General features: G+C 50.5%; 1 protein-coding gene across 2 annotated transcripts in view; it reads left to right on the top strand.

Moving 5' to 3' along the window:
• Positions 1–147: 147 nt before the first annotated feature.
• The window catches only part of TFAP4 (transcription factor AP-4), a 38,682-nt gene continuing 22,669 nt past the window's right edge, over positions 148–16,160 (top strand). The window contains exons 1-2 of one of the 2 annotated variants that reach the window (XM_079121358.1): positions 148–285; positions 1,746–1,854. The gene's annotated coding sequence lies outside the window, so the exon portion shown is untranslated. The remainder of the gene's footprint in view (positions 286–1,745; positions 1,855–16,160) is intronic. The other variant, XM_079121360.1, reaches the window with a different exon arrangement.

Below are 16,160 nucleotides of genomic sequence, written 5' to 3'. Positions count from 1 at the left end.
CTGATTTCTCCGCCCAGCCCAGTTCCAGGAACGCACAAGCAAAGGCCTCTCCCGATTCCGAGCGGCGCAAACGGGGTTCGAGGCTCGGCTCGGCCTGTGGCGCCCATGCGACGCCGAGCTGGTCCCTGCCTTCCCCTTGGCCTCGGTTTGCGCTACGGTGGAATAAGAACGAGGCCCGGATCAGAACAATCTGGGCTTCTACTATACTGGCGTCAGCAATGGGACAACGTAGGTCCCCAGCCTGAGCGCTGCGGGGTCCGCGATCCGGCCTGGACCTCGCTGTTAGTAAGTACCATGAGTGGACACACGCGAGAGAGAAGGCCTGCACCTGGCCACGAAGCTGCTTTCTGACCCTTCACGTAGAACCTCAGACTTGTGTCCTTGAGGGTTTTGTTTGGGCTAATCCAGAGCCCCCGCCCAGTGTCTTCTTGCCACTGTCTTGTCTGGTGACAAATTGTGGTTCAAAAACAGTCCTCCTGCTGCTGCCCAACCCTGCTTCTCAATTGGCCCTGAATAGACCAGAAGACGAAAAGACACTTTAGATTCAGCATTCTGGTTGTAATTCTGTCTTCATTGGTGCATTTGATGCCGCTGTAGCCTACCAGAGCCTGAAGCACTTGAGCATAGCAACAGGCATAGCGCTTGACACATGCTCCTGTCCTGGTGTGCCGGTGGGCACACAGTAGGTTCTCATGTCATGGTGAACAAATGGACAGGTAGTAGGTGCTCATAACTGGTTGTGTGCATACGTAATAGATGCTCATATTTGGTGCTAATGAACACATACTAGGTAGGTGCTTATTACCTATTGTGTGATTGGACGCGTAGTAGGTGCTCATGACCTGTTGGTGATAATGAAAGGGAGCAATGGCTGTAAGGCAGCTATTTGGAGGTGACCTCCCCCTGCTTTCCCAAGTGCGGATTATGTGGAGTGTGACCGGGTTAAACATTACCCGGCAGATGGGCCCAGGGGAAGGCCAGCTTCGGGAACTAAAGCGTCTACCCGGGGGACTGTTAAGGGCCGATTCGCTGTCGGCGGACTAGTCGGGAGGGGCCTAAGCGGAGGGCCTCAGAGCGCCCCCTCCCGGCGTCGGGAATCGCCGCGATTCAGCCAGGAATATCGCCCTAAGCAGACGCAGTCATACAACGAATCTCAGCCAGGCAGGGCAGCAGCCCCAGGGAATCCAGGTGTATTGAAAAAGGTACGCAGTAACTGACTGACTTAAATCTGTTGGCAAAAATGTTCATCTCGGGGCCGGGGGTGTAACTCAGTGGTAGAACGCATGCTTAGCATGCAGGAGCCCTGAGTTAAATAGCTGCAAGAGCCCTAAGTTCAATTGCCTAGGGTGGTGGTGTGAGGATGTTTATCAGTGCTTGTAGGATGCTAGGTACTATGAGAGGGTGTGGATAAACTGCCCAACAACCCCAGCTGAAGGAGACTTGGCTACAAGAAACTTAATCCAGGGCTGGGTGTAATCCCAGTTATTTGGAGGCTCAGGCTAGAGTACTGCAAGTTTGAGGCCAGCAATTCCCTGGGCAATTTAGTAAGAACCTGTCTCAAAATAAAAAATTAAAAAGACTGGGGATGCTTCTCAGTGGCAAAACACACCTGGGTTCAATTTCCAGTACTGCAATGAAAAAAAGAAAGAAAGAAGGAAGGAAGGGAGGGAGAGGAAAGAAAGAAAGAAGGGACTTTACTCTGGAGGGACTATCTGCAAATCTGTTTTTTCTGTACTTGTTCCCAGGAAGAACTCTGACCTGGGATCCCCACTCTCTCTGGATACAGCTTTTGGATGGCAAATAATATACCTCCTTTCTGAGGCAGTTGTGAAAATTAAGGTACACTCAACACAGGTTAGTAACCACTACTAGATGTTAGGCCTGGCCCATGGCTTGGCCAATTCCAGGACCCATCTGCTGCCTCCAGAAAAACCCCTAAATTTGTCTGTTTGGTTCCTATAAAACCAACAAGCATAAAGAAAGAACTCTGTAATCTCAGTGGGGCTGACCCAACCAGAAACCCCTAATTCTCAGCCAGAACAGTTCTTTCTCTCTATTGGACATTTTCATTAAGTTCCCAACAGCCTTGAGGATGGGACCAGTTATTATTCTCATTTCACAGATGTGGAAACTGAGGCAGAAAGAAATTAGCCACAGTTTTATACATTATTAGGAGACATGGTCCAGATTATAATCTCGGTGGGTCTAATGTTTTATTCCAAAGTGCATACTCAGACCTACCAACTCCCTAGGCAAGATAACTTGGCAAGGTGGGGGCCACCCAAGAGACCTAGCCTGTGAACTGTTTTCTCAGGGTTCTCTGCCTGCTTAGTGAAAGGTGGGCAAGGAGGAATGCCTACCCTCCCTACTCTCTGCCAGTGCCGCTGTCTCCAGCGGTTCTTGCTCTAAGCATTCATCCTTCCTGTGTGCTCAGAACAAGGCTGCTTGGCAGGAGGGTGGTTTGCCCTTTAGACTGAGAGTTCCCCAAGGAGAAGAACTCAGAGACATTGCCCTGTCACTCCCCCTGCAGAGTCTTGCAGAGGCCTGTCATATAGCAAAGCTTCCTAAATATCACTGAATGATATATTTGGTGGCTAAATCTGGTGCTCTAACCCTTCACCAAGAAATATTTATTGGATACATCCTAGGTTCCCATTCGTCCAACGGGTCCTTATGCTCTTATTATGTGTTTATTCAACATTTACTGAAGGCATACTGTGCCCTGGGCTAGGCAACCCCACACCCACCTTTAAGGAGGTCTAGTGGGGACCTCTTACCTGTCAGTATCCAGAGGAAATGCCACTCACTAATCACACACATGCACCTGCCCACTGCAAGGAGAGTGTCCTGCCCAATGTAGGACCTTCGTAAGCCCTACTAAGATGTCTCTTCGATTGACACAGTGCTAGGTCCAACAGGAAATCAGAGGTGTAGGGACAGTCCTTATCTTTTCAGAGCCTGAGCTGAGCATGAAAGACACAGGCAACACAGTGAAAGGAGCCCTAAGATCTATGATGCAGACACAAGAGAGACCATAGGAACTAGGATGGATAAATGGTAGCAGGTCTCACGTTTCAACCCTTGATCTTGCCCAAGCCCTCTGACCTTTCTGAGCCTCAGTTTCCCTAACTTTGGAATATCAGTTTTCAGGAAGCCTATCACAGGGCTGTGTGAGGCTCGGTGCAGAATGCATAGAAAAGGCTCCACCAGGGCCTGGCAGGGAGATAGAGGGAAACAAATGATAGCTATTATTATTATTAATGAAGCTGCAACCCAGGCACAAGGAGGAGTGAGGGAGGGAGTGCGATCAGGATGACTTATTAACCTTGAGCTGGCAGCCTCCTGAGCTCTTTCTGTTGGTTGGTGCTGGCTTGCTGAGCCTGCAGGGCTGGGACTGTCTCTGGGTGGGGTGTTTATTCTGGGAATCAGCCCTGGCTGCTTCTCACACCCTGCTACAGGGAGAAAGGAGGGCTTCAAGTCAGAAGCAAGGTCCACTATGGGCCTGGCATATATAATATAGCACCACCTGCCCACAGAGCTAAGGCTGAAAGTGCCTAGAAGGCACAGCCCTGAGGTCTTCTGGGTTTGAGACACACCCTCCTTAAGGGTTTCACCTGACCCTTAAGAAACCTGTCCTAAAAAGCTTGAAATACTCAGATTTTGGGAAGACTAGAGACCAGGCCCTGGGTGCCAAGGCAGGATGAGTCTTCTGGTCTTGGGGGAGAATGACATCACAGAGGGGGGAACATCCATGCAGGCTGCACTGCTCTTAGCGTCCCTGGGTCCCTTCATCAGGACTGGCTTCACAGACATGTGCAGGTGCAGAGGGCTGGGTAAAATGTTCTGCTGTCACTGAGCCCCATTGTTTTCATTTTGCATTAAGCAGCCTGCCTTGCCTCCCTGCTGGTTTCCTATATGTAGCTTCTTTGGGGCACTGGGGCATTGAGACCCACACCCAGTAAGACCAGATGACCTTAGGGAAGCCCCATTTCCGGAAGGGTGGTAGACAAGCACCAACCCCCTCCAAAAAGTCTGAGGCCAGCTGTGTGATTGTGGTCAAGTCACTCAGTCATTCTGAGCTTCTATGTATGACATTATACATGCTTCATTCAAATAGTTGAGAGGCTTAAAAGAGGTAGTTCCTATAAAAGGCACAGCTCCTGGGGATATAGCTCAGTTGGTAGAGTGCTTGCCTTGCAAGCACAAGGCCCTGGGTTCAATCCCCAGCACCTCCCCCGCCAAAAAAAAAAAAATGAGAATGAGAGCCAATTATGGTGGTGCTGTCCTGTAATCCCAGTGACTGGGGAGACTGAGGTAGGAGGATGGCAAGTTCAAAGCCAGCCTCAACAATTTAGCAAGGCTCTAAGCAACTTAGCAAGACCCTATCTCAAAAATAAAAAAGGGTTGGGGATGTGGCTCAGTGGTAAAGTGCCCCTGTGTTTAATCCCTGGTCCAAAAAAAAAAGGATGTGGCATGTGCCTGTAATCCCAAAGACTCGGGAGGCTGAAGCAGGACGACCACAAGTTCAAGGCCAGCCTGAGCAATTTAGTAAGACCCTCAGCAGTTTAGCAAGACCCTGTCTCAAAATGGGGCGGGGTGTGATTGAGCAGGCCTGCAATTCCAGTGATTCCAGGAGGCTGAGGAAGGAGGAGCTCAAGTTTGAGGCCAGCCTGCAGAGTTTAGGGATACTGTCTCAAAATAAAAATAATAAGGGCTGGGGATGTAGCTCAGTACTAGAGCGTCTCTTGATTTAATCCCCATTTCCAAAAAATAATGATAATGATGATGACAAATAAAAATGAGGATGGGGCTGGGCACGGTGGTGCGCGCCTGTAGTCGCAGGGACTCGGTAAGCGGAGGATTGCAAATTCAAGCCCAGCCTCAGCAATTTAGCGAGATCTGTTTCAAAATTAAAAATTAGAAGGGCTGGAGATGTAGCGCAATGGTAAAGCCTTTGCCTTACGTGCGCGAGGCCCTGGGTTTGATCTCCAACACCAAAATTTAAAAAGGAAAAGAAAATTGAGATTTTAAGGACGGGCACCAACTCGGGGCAAGAGGAGGGGTCTGCTTCGCATCCTCACAGACCTACCCGAGAAGCGGTCCCTCACATGACCCCTCCCCTCCTGCCTTCTGAGGGAGGAGACCCCCCCACCCTCCCGGAGCAAGGACCAGAGGGTGGAGGAACGGGCGCGACACATTTTTGAGTCCTGACCAAGTGGAAACTCCCTCCCCAGGGCGGAAGCCGGGGGCGCCCCACTGGGGCCCGAGTCTCCGCCGGGGCGGGATCCCAGGCTCAGGGGCGGGGCGCCGCGAACTAGCATGGCTCCGCCCCCCAAACCACTTTATGAATATGAATGAGCCGACTGGGGAGCGGAAGTGCAAGAAGGCCTCGGCCAGGGTAGCTCCGCCCTCTCTGGGGGCGCGGTCTCGTCCTGACGCCCCGCCCCTCCCACCCCGCGCGGGGCCTCCTTCCGGCCGGCGCGCCCCGGACGTGACCTCGCGGGCGCGCGCTGGAGGCGCCTGGCGGGAGACGCCCGCAGCCCCGCGCAGGTGTGGTCCCGCTTTGTCCCTGAGCTACCCGGGTTTCTCGGCTTCCAGCCCCGCTGGGCCAGGCACGTCCGCGCCGTCATTCATTCATCCCGGTGCTGGTGAATTCACGAGTGAAAAGTGGAACAGACCTGTCCTTAGGGAGCGTGCGTTCCAGGCACTAGGGGCCAACCTGCGAGACTAATAAGTAAAACGTGTAGGCTGTCAGACAAGGGCCAAAGCAAGGATGTAAGCAGTGGAGCGGGGTCACTGAGAAAGAGTCAAGACGAACGGAGCAACGGAGCAAGCCTTACGGGGAACTAAGTAAGAGAACTTTCCAGAAAGAGCATTCCAGGTCTAGGGAGTCAGAACAGCAGTGCTTTGAAACCTGCTGGTATGGCGGAAGTGGAGAATGAGAATAAGAGGATGGAGTTATGATGACGATGGCCAACGGTTTTGAGCAGGTGCCAGGCAACATGCTGGGTGCATTGTATATCTTTTTCACTTCATCCTGGAGATGGTGGGAGGTAGGCACTACCATTATCTTGGAGGAAATCAGACTCGGAGGTTAAATAACATGCCCAAGGTCACACAGCTTGGAAGTGGCCAGACCTGCTTTGGAACCCAAGACTGACGTCATTGCCAGAAACGCCTAGGAGACCAGGGTGGGGCGACCTTGATCAGGACGGGTCCTCCACACAGGCCTCCCTTTCCTCCCGAAGTGCTGGGGAAGGGGTCAAGACTGACCTCCAGAGGTGAAGAATGGACTGGCAGGGCCTTTTTTGCTTCTGCTAGCCTCAGAACTGGCCTGCTATAATGCACACTCTGAAAATCAGTGCATAGAACAAGGGCATGCAGAGCCTTTGCCAAGTCTGTTCTCCCTTGAGATGCTTTTGTTGCCTGAGAAAGCGCTTGTCACCTCTCCAGAGTCTGGATCAGGTACAAGTGACTGAGGAGAGAGTGGAAGGGTGGGAGCCAGGAAGAGGGTATGGGTCAGGGAACCTGGTACAGCTAATATCCTGATATCTGAAGTAGAACAAAGGCAGTGTCATCTTGGCAGGCTGCATCTGCCACCTGCAGCTACATATCAGGCAGAATCACCCAGTCATCCTCCAGATCTGGAGAGATGAAAACACACAAAACCCACTGACTTCTCTCCTGCTGTCCTGAGTGTGGAAGGGCCTCAGAGTGGCCAATCTGAGCTCTGCCACTGTGCTGATGGCTCTTCTGGCTTCTCTACAGCAGGAGGGGAGGAAGAAGTGCTTTCTTTCCTTGAAGGCTGGTCTGTACCTCTGAGGTCACTAAAGGGGATAGGAATGGTGAGTCTTCTAGAATTCACCCCTTCCCTAGCCTGGTGCAGCTCCCCATCCTGGTCTTTAGGCTCTGATGTAAAACATGGCTGAGTCAGGAGCAGGATCCTGTCCTCTTTGGGGGGAACTGGGCTGTTACATGAGCCCTTACCTCAGATCACCAGTAAGTCTGAGGTACTGATGGGACAGAACCAAAATGGAACCCATTATCAGGCTCATTTGAGAGGGAGGCTCAGAGAAGTTATACGGTTCTCTGAAGAGCACACAGCTGTGAAATAGGAGGGATGGAATTCAAGCCCAAACTGTTTGACACTGGAACACAAACTTTGTGGGTCCCTTACTTAGAGACCTCTTCACACACACACATGATGGGAGGTTGTAGGGATGGCAGATGGGGAGCAGTGACCAAAGGGGACAGATACTTTCTGCTCTTCTTGTCCACAATAGCTGGGCTTTGTTCCCAGGTCTGAGATGGGTCAGCCACCCCCTTCTCAGGGGGCACAGGTGTAGCTGGAACCAGTAGATGGGATTATAGACGTGTGACACCATGCCCAACTGGGGTTTGGTCTTAAAGCTGGGCGTGTTGAGCACCTGACTCCACATGGGTACCTGAGACCTCTCTGTACGCCCTGACCTTGAGCTGAAGGGGCAACTAGAGCTGTAGCACTCTCCAGGTGTGTGGTGAGTTGTGGCATGCTGGGGGAGAGGTAGAGGAATCCCCAAGAGAACACAGAGAGACCCAAGGCCATGCATGTGAGTCATGGGACCAGGAGGAAGGAGGATGGAATGAAATGAGGAGGGGAACAGTAGCTCTGGGCACTGTTGAGCACTGAGCTGTCTGTCCCCTTCTAGGGAGCCCCGACCTCTCTGGCAACATTCTGAGACTTGGAGCCCCCGTGGGTCCTTGGACAGGGCGTGGTGAAAGTCCAGAGCAGGACCCAAGGATCTGTGTCTTTAACAAGTTCCCCAAGTGATTACAGTGCATGTGGTCCTCTGAATAAACCTTCAAAACCATTGTCTTGGACCTCCCAGCCAGGCAGCCAAGAGAAACCCCTTCCCGGAGCCTTCTAGCAGCTGGGAGCCTGGTGTGTGTAATTGTTTTCCATGACCGAATTTAAACGCATTCCAATCTCTGCAGAGCACTGTCATCAGCCAGAGCTTCTCCTCTGTTTAAAATAAATGTCTCAAGCCATGGCCCTGTCTCCAGCCCTCCCCTGCCAAGTTTCTCAAAAGAGTAGGCCACCCCAGGTCACCCACTCACAGCTGAACTGCATGCTGGCTTTCTTCCTCTTGTGCTCTGTCCTAAACTGTCCCTTACTATCCCTTTCACACCGTGACCTCCTCTCAGCTGAGGCCCCAGAGCAACTGACTTTTCCTTTAGGTTTCAGCACCTCCTCTGCAGGTGGCCCTTGAAATCAGGTATCCCAGAGACCTCCTTGACTTGAAACTTTTCCTCCATCACTGGGCCTGCATTTTTAGGGGCTGGATTGACTTCTCCCCTGGGCTAGTCCTCTGGAGCACTTCCAGATAGACTCAGATTCAACAGAAATCTGGATCACCTGTCACCCTTCAAAGGCCCAGGGATCTGGGTTCTTCCCTGTCCTTGCTGAGACTGTATAGGTGGGAAAGGAAAAAGTACCCCGATCAAGGAGCCCAGCTGAGGAGCCAGGCTTCACTGCCAGAAACTTCTGACTTATGTGTTTTTTTTTTTCCCTGATAAAGTTACATGTATTTTGTCATCTTTGTCCCAGCACCTGAGTCCTGCCGTCCACTGGGTTCTGTCCTGGAGCCCTCTAGTCTCAGGGTCTCTATGCCATCCACCCCCACCCTCCAGGCAGGCTCAGCTCCCACCTCAGAACACCTCAAACCATTCTTTCTCTAGGGGTCTCAGAAAGCTGCTGTGACCTTCTCACTTTGATGGGGCCCCACAGTGGGCCAGACACTGCATCTAGGGGCGTGGGCTGAAGAGTGTGTCCCCCTCTGGATCATCCTGGCTGTCACCTACCTGCCTGGTTTTCCTACACCTGTTAGTGTCCTCACAGCACTGGACCAAAGCTCCTGTCCAGTGTCAGGGGTTTGGTTCAGTTCCAGGTTTTACCCCTACCAGCCTTAGGACAGATTCCTTGAGCCCTGATGTGTTTGTTTCTTTTGGAAGCCAAGGCCCTGAGCACCATAGGCAAGTGCTCTACCCCAGGCCTGAGTTTAGGTTCCTGGTCTCTGACACCATGGTTGGTCCTATTTCAGAAGGGTATTATGAGGACCAACACGACGACTTTACATGACCTGGTCTCTGAAAGTTGGCACGAAATATTGTTTGATGTGCATTATTGCATTTAATCCTCAAAATCTCTCTTTGGGTAGATCATCACTATCAGAACTCTTTGACAGATGGCAAGAGGGAGGCTCAGGGACACCAAGTGCTTCATCAAGAGCACACGGCTTTAACGTCACAGAGGTGGGTTTCAGGTCCAAAGTGTTTCACTCCACCACCTGAGCGTCTAACCCCCATCTTACATCCTTCTTGGTTGTCCCTCCCCACCCTCTTTTTCCTCTGTAGTGCTGGGCTTCATGCATGCTAAGCGAGTGCTTTACCACTGAGCTACATTCCCAGTCCTGGTTCTCTTACATTCTGTTCATGCATTTGTTCAGCTGATATCTATGGCCTGCTTGTTCCCTGGTGATGTGGCAGTGAGAACAGATGAAGCCCTGCCCTCATGTCGCTGACATTTAATGGGGGTCAGAGAGGAAGAGTTGTGCAGAAACTTGTCAAAGGTCCCTCTTCCTCCTTCTGCTCCTGGGGACACAGCAGGGAGCCCTCTGGTTTCCCACTGCTCCTTTTACATGAAGGCCTTCAGGCAGCAGACATTGGCAGCGTCCCACCAGATTTGGGCTTGACCCTTGCAAAGGAGGAGCTGGATCACAGCAGAACCCAACTGGAGGCACTGTGGTCCTCAGCAAAGGGGACAGTGTGGGCACCCTGACACACAGGCCAGTTTGAGAGCAGATGGGTCACCTGGAAGAAGCCACCATGTTTTCCTGGGCCTTGGTCACCCTCTGAGGCCATGTCAGGCTCTCTGGCAGCACTCACCCTCTTGTCTGACTCAAGTTCCCCTCTATTATCCACAGTTTACCCAGTTTGGGTTTGGAATGAAGAGAACCTCAGAGGAAAAGGGTTGAATAGTGTTGCTGAGGCCAAAAGATTGGAGTTTCCTCCATGGACACTGGCTTCAGCACTGCGGTCACAGATGCAAATTGCAAACCAAAACCTCAGCGAATGCTCCTGCACACCCATGAGAATGGCTACAATCAAAACTAAACAAAAAACAGGTGTTGCCAGGCGTTGTGGCACATGCCTGAAATCCCAGCAATTCAGGAGGCCGAGGCAGGAGGACTGCAAATTTGAGGCCATCCTCAGCACTTAGTGAGTGAGACCCTATCTTAAAATTAAAAAAATAAAAAGGGTGGGAGGATGGGTATGCACTCAATAGTAAAGTGTCCCTGAGTTCAATCCCTAGTACCAAACAAAAACAAGTAAGTATTTCTGGGTATAGTGATAAATGCCTGTTAGCCCAGCTATCAAGAGGCTGAGGCAGGAGGATGGCAAGTTCAAGGCCAACCTAGCAACTTGGCAATCTTACTCAAAATAAAATAATTTTTAAAAAAGACTGGGGATGTAGCATAGTTGTAGAGCGTTTGCATGTGCAAAATCCCAGGGCTCAATCCCCAGTACTGCAAAAACAAACTAACAAGTTGTAAAGGACGTGGAGGGATCGCAACCCTCACACACTGCAGGGAGGACTTGGTGAGCCTCTTTGAAACCCTCTGACAGGCCCTCAAAAGGTAAGCATAGGGGCTAGGGGTGTCACTCGGTGGTAGAAGACTTGCTTAGTATGCATAAAGCCCTGGGTTCAATTCCCAGTCTGGGGGGAAAAAAGTTTATGCCTAGTTACCATATGACCCAGCAATTCTACTCCTAAGTGGGAATGAAAATATATGTCCACACCAAAATGTGTATGGAAATGCCTATTGCAGCTTTATTCCTAATAGTCAAAAAACGACACAACTCAAATGTCTGTCAACTGATGGATAAACAAATCGTGGTCTATGCACACAATGGAATATTATTCAGCCATAAAAAGAAATGAAGCATTGATTCATGTTACATGCTGAAGGAAAGAAGCCAGGCACAAGGAACCAGGTATTGTGTGATTTTTTTTTTTAATATACGTATATATATAGTTGTTGATGAACCTTTACTTTTATTCGTTTATTTGTATGTGGTGCTGAGACTCAAACCCAGTGCCTCACACATGCTAGGCAAGTACTCAACCATGGAGCCACAACCCCAGCCCTGTATGATTCTTTTTATATGTAATGTCTGGAATAGGAAAATCCATAGAGACAGAAAATAAATTAGGGGCTGCCTGGGGCTGGTGGGGCAGGGATTAGGGAGTGACTCTAAGCAGGGTTTCTTTTTTGCATGATGAAATGTTCCAAAATTGATTGTGGTGATAGATGCATGACATTGTGAATATGCTGAAAACCATGGAACTGTAATCTGTGGCATAATCAAAGTCTGAATTATTCCAGTGACCTGGGAGGCTGAGGCAGGAGGATCACAAGTTTGAGACCAGCCTCAGCAACTTAGGCCCTAAGCAACTCAGTGAGACCCTGTCTCAAAATAAAAAAATAAAAAAGAATTGGGGATGTAACTAGTGGTTAAGCACCCCTGGGTTCAAGTTCAAGCTCTGGTACAAAAAAAAAAAAAAAAAAAAAAAAAAAAAAAAAAAACACAAACTAACCAAAAGAACTTGTGAGTGCCAGAGGCAGTACCTTGGGGTTATATTGCAGTAGTGCTCCTGAAAGGATCACCCTGAAGTGACAGAAGGAGGAAGTTTCTTTTTATTTTCAGGCCTCAACTCACATGGTGTGTCCCCAAGACATGTCTCACCACCCATAACCCTCTCTTTGTCACTTTGTCATCTGTCAGCCCTGTTTCTTCCCTTTCCCACCCTTGGAATTCTTTTCTGTCTGTGACCTTGGTTTTGCATGACTCCCTTGCTCCACTAAGCTCCATGAGGTTGGGCTTCTTTGTATCGTGTTCCCCACGTGGTAGGTGCTCAATAAATACCTGCTGAATGAATGAACCCATATATATGGACAACAGCTGTGAGCACATTGGTCCAGGCCAGGGCCAGTGGTTGGTGTTGGAGAAGCAGCCTATAGGCCCAGTGTCTCTGGCCCCAGCAGCGTTCTCTCTGTGTGTTCCAGTGCCAGTAGAATGTCTCTGGAAAGGAAGCCCAAAGCCTGGTCTGGCTGGGAAGTGGCAAGAGGGGAGGGGTTGCTGGGCTGCCAGGCCTGGGGAGGAAGTCTGCAGCCCCAGGCTGCCTCGGGCGGGCGTGGCGTCTGTGTTTGCACCTTTGGAATGTGGCTGATTCACTCTGGGGGGAGCCATGTGCCGCTGCTGCCTCTGCCTTGGATCTGACATCTGGAGGCTGAATTCCAGGAGAAGAGAGACGGATTCCTGCAAGCAGATGCCAACTTTGAAGGTCAAATGGAAAGATGGAATGGCTTTAAGAGGGGCCTGAGAGCATCTATTACTCCCTCCAGGGCCTGGGAGAGAGGCACGGCCCCAGTTCTAGCCTTGACCCAGCTCTTGAGCTACCTTAGCCTCTACTGGGATGACCCGGGGCAGGGAAAGGAGTGGGGGAGCTCAGGAGTCAGACCTGGGTTCAAAGAGTTACTTAGCAGATCCTGTAAGTGCAAGGGCCAACAGCTAGCTGGGTCTGGGACTTAGCAATGTCCTGGGATACTGATACTGGCTTGCTTGCATCTTTCAGCCAAATTTCCTCTATATTCCCTTTACCAGCACCTCCTGAGAGGAGACCCTGACATCATAGGCCTGTGACTTTACAGCCTGCTTCTCCCATGAGTTCCAGCAAGATCCTAAGTTTGTGTCTCCTTGACCAGAGTTTGGTACCAGCTTATTCCTGAAGGGATCACCACACAGCTGATTGGATGGGTGTGGGTCAGGAACTCATCCCTTAGAGTTGTATGGAGAATGTGGGAGTAGGGAACCTCAGAGGAACAACACTGTAGCTCTGCCAGCAGCCTGCATGGGACTGGTTCCTGGGACTTGTACCAGGCACTTCACTGCACCTGGCTTTATGGGATTGTACCTATCAGGGTGTTCCTTTGGTTAAGTCTCTGCCTTAAGCTCTCTGAAGCTCATATTCTTCATCTATGAAATCTCGGATTCCTTTAAGGATTGAAAAGGACAATGCATGAAAATCCCTTGGCACATGGCTGGCCCAGAGGAGGTACAGACAGTGATAACTATCATGCAGTTCCTTTGTCAGCTGATGTGTAGGTTCTGCATGATCTGCAAGGAGGGTGTGCGTGGCCTATGCCAGTGTGGCTACAGCCTCCTTTCTGATCCCTGAGGTGTTCCGCATTGTTTGATGTCCCCCACAGGGGGTTGGGGGCAATGCAGGGGAGATGATGGAACCTGGGGGCAAAGAGAGGGAGTAAGGAGAGGAACAAAGTCCAGTCCTAGCGTGTGTGCATCAGCTGTGGGGCCTGCTTCTGGAGCCACCTCCCGCACCTTCAGCCTGCTAGTGGCTGGAGGAGGGGTCCTGGAGACCTCAGCTTAGGAGCTGCTGTCCCTGAGCCTCCCCTGCTACATCAGGAAGATGTCTGGCCATTTGACATTTGAGGGTTGCTGGATCAGTCTTACAGGACATCTCTGTTCTCCATCCTGGAACCCTGGAAGCTGTGGCTGTGCCAGGGCTTCAGGAGTTCCTGGGAGGTGGAGGGCAGGCCTCCTCTGAGCTTTTGCTGCTGTTGGTGAGCCATTGGAGCAAACGCCTATTGGAACTTGGGGCAGAGTGCTAGAACCAGCGTGCCATCCGTGGCTCAGGGACCTCTACTGCTGCCAGCTCTGCTCGCTGTCACACCTCTAAGCTGCCCCAGACTTGTGGTGCTGACCTATTCCCAGCTCCACCAAGTCCTCCCAATCTTAGTTCCAACCCACCTCCTCCAAGAAGTTTCTCTGGACTGGCTTTTCAAACCCCTGGTAATCTTCGTCTTCATGACTGGTCTTGGGTCTAGCGTGTCAACATGATGGTCAGTGGCTCCTGTGTGATTGTACAGCCATCTGGTCACTGACTATGTCCTGCAGGCACAGAACACTCTTGCAACACTCCTTGGCTTTGCCAGGTTCTCGATACTCATACCTTTTTTGGGTGTCCCTTTCCTCCCTCCCTCCCTCCCTCTCTCCCTCTCTCCCTCCCTTCCTTCCTTCCTCCCTCCCTCCCTCCCTCTCTTCCTTCCTCCCTCCCTCTCTTCCTTCCTCCCTCCCTCACTTCCTTCCTTCCTTCCTCCCTCCCTCTCTTCCTCCCTTTCTTCCTCCCTTCCTCCCTCTCTTTCTTCCTCCCTCCTCCCTCCCTCCTCCCTCCTCCCTTCTTTCTTCCTTCCTTTCTTGTGTGTATGGGACTGGGAATTGAATACAGAGGCATTGTACCTGTGAGCTATATCCCCAGCCCTTTTTGTTCTTTGAGACAGGGTCTCATTAAATTGCCCAGGCTGGCCTCAATCCTGTCTCAGCCTCCTGAATCAATTGGATTACAGACATGAGCTACCATACCTGGCTTCTTAAAAAATAAAAATAAAAAACAGATAAACAAATAAATTTTGTTTTTCTTTTTTGTGGTCAGGAATCAAACCTCAAGCCACTTAACAACCACTGAGTCACATCCCCACCCACCCATCCCCTTTTTTAAAAAAGATATTTTTAGTTGTAGATGGACACAATACCTTTATTTTATTTATTTATTTTTATGTGATGCTGAGGATTGAACCCAGTGACTCACACATGCTAAGCAAGTGCTCTACCACTGAGTTACAACCCTAGCCCTCCCCAGCCCTTATTATTTTCTATTTTGCTCAGGGCCTTGCTAAGTTGCTGAGGCTGGTTTTGAATTTGTGATCCTTCTGTCTCAGCCTCCAGAGTCACTGGGATTACAGTGCTATTACACTGTGCTCAAATGTTTTTTAAATGTGTTCACCTGGTCTTTTCTGTTATGTGACTTATTCCCTGAAGCTAAGGATAGCTACATTTTTTAAAAAAGATACTGGGGATGGAACCCAGGAGTACTCTACCACAGAGCTATATCCCTAGCCCTTTTTGTTTCTTATTTTGAGATAGGGGCTTTCTAAGTTTCCCAGGCTGGCCTCGAACCTGTGATCATCCTGCCTCAGCCTTCTGAGTAGCTGGAATTACAGGTGCTTGCTGCAGACTCCTCCTTATTTCTTTTAACTCTGAATAATATCCCATTGTATCTCCTTTGTCAGCCATCGATGGACGTTAGGGTTGCTTCCACCTTTGGCTGTTAGGAATAACCTGGCTATGAATGTGTATGTATGAGTTTTTGTATGAATGTAGGTTTTTAATGTTAAGACTTCTGGTGTTTTTTGTTTGTTTGTTTGTTGTTGTTGTTGTTGTTTTGTTTTTTTCCCTGTCCTGCGGGGATGGAACTGAGGGCTTAACACCTGCTGGGCATGCGCTCCCACCTGCCCGCACCCCCTCCCCCGCCCCCGCCACCTTCTTTGCCCTTTAAGGGCTCTCTGACAAAGACCTCACTTCCTCTTCACAGAAACTGTGCAGGGTGGGTACTGGCATCATCTCCTCTCCTCAGTCATGGAAACTGAGGCTCTGAGAGCTGAGACAAGGCCAGGCTCAGGTTGGCTTGGCATGGCTGTCATGGTTATTGTTTGCACTGCCTTGCAAGGTGCTCTTCTACCTAAATGTCGCTGACTCTTCGAACAGGGCTGTGCAAACGTCAAACTTCAGAAATCCCCATGACCTGTCCAGGTGAGCACCCTGCAGTGGTCTGTGGCCCCAGAGGATGCACTGCAGGGGATTAAGGCTGTCTCTGCTGCTGCTGGGGAATCCCCATCCCCAGACCTGGGACCCAGGCTTTTCCTTTGCTTCCTTGGGATGCTGTTCTTAGCCTTAGCCTGACCCCCTCAAGGGATAGCAGTCCCAGAAGCTGCTGGACCTTTTGTTTGTTGTGGACCTCGTCCTTTGGGTCCCAGGGCTGTTTCATTTCTTGCTTTCTTTGGGTTTGGCTCACGGACCTGTGCTAACCTGGTAATGAGCTTCTTCCACCTTTCCTCCTGGCATGGTGGGTGTGAGTCTAGCTAGAGACAAGCCCGGGTTCAAATCAGCTGTCTCATTTTCTGGCAGTGCAGCCTTCTGAGCCTCTGCTTGCTCATCTATGTACTGGGGGTCACAATAATAATATCTCCTAACATGATGGCTGG

This window comes from Sciurus vulgaris (assembly GCF_902686455.1).
Source record: "Sciurus vulgaris genome assembly, chromosome: 18".
NCBI classification, from domain to species: domain Eukaryota; kingdom Metazoa; phylum Chordata; class Mammalia; order Rodentia; family Sciuridae; genus Sciurus; species Sciurus vulgaris.
The sequence above is the reverse complement of the archived record's forward strand: the minus strand, read 5'-3'. Positions and strand labels throughout refer to the sequence as shown.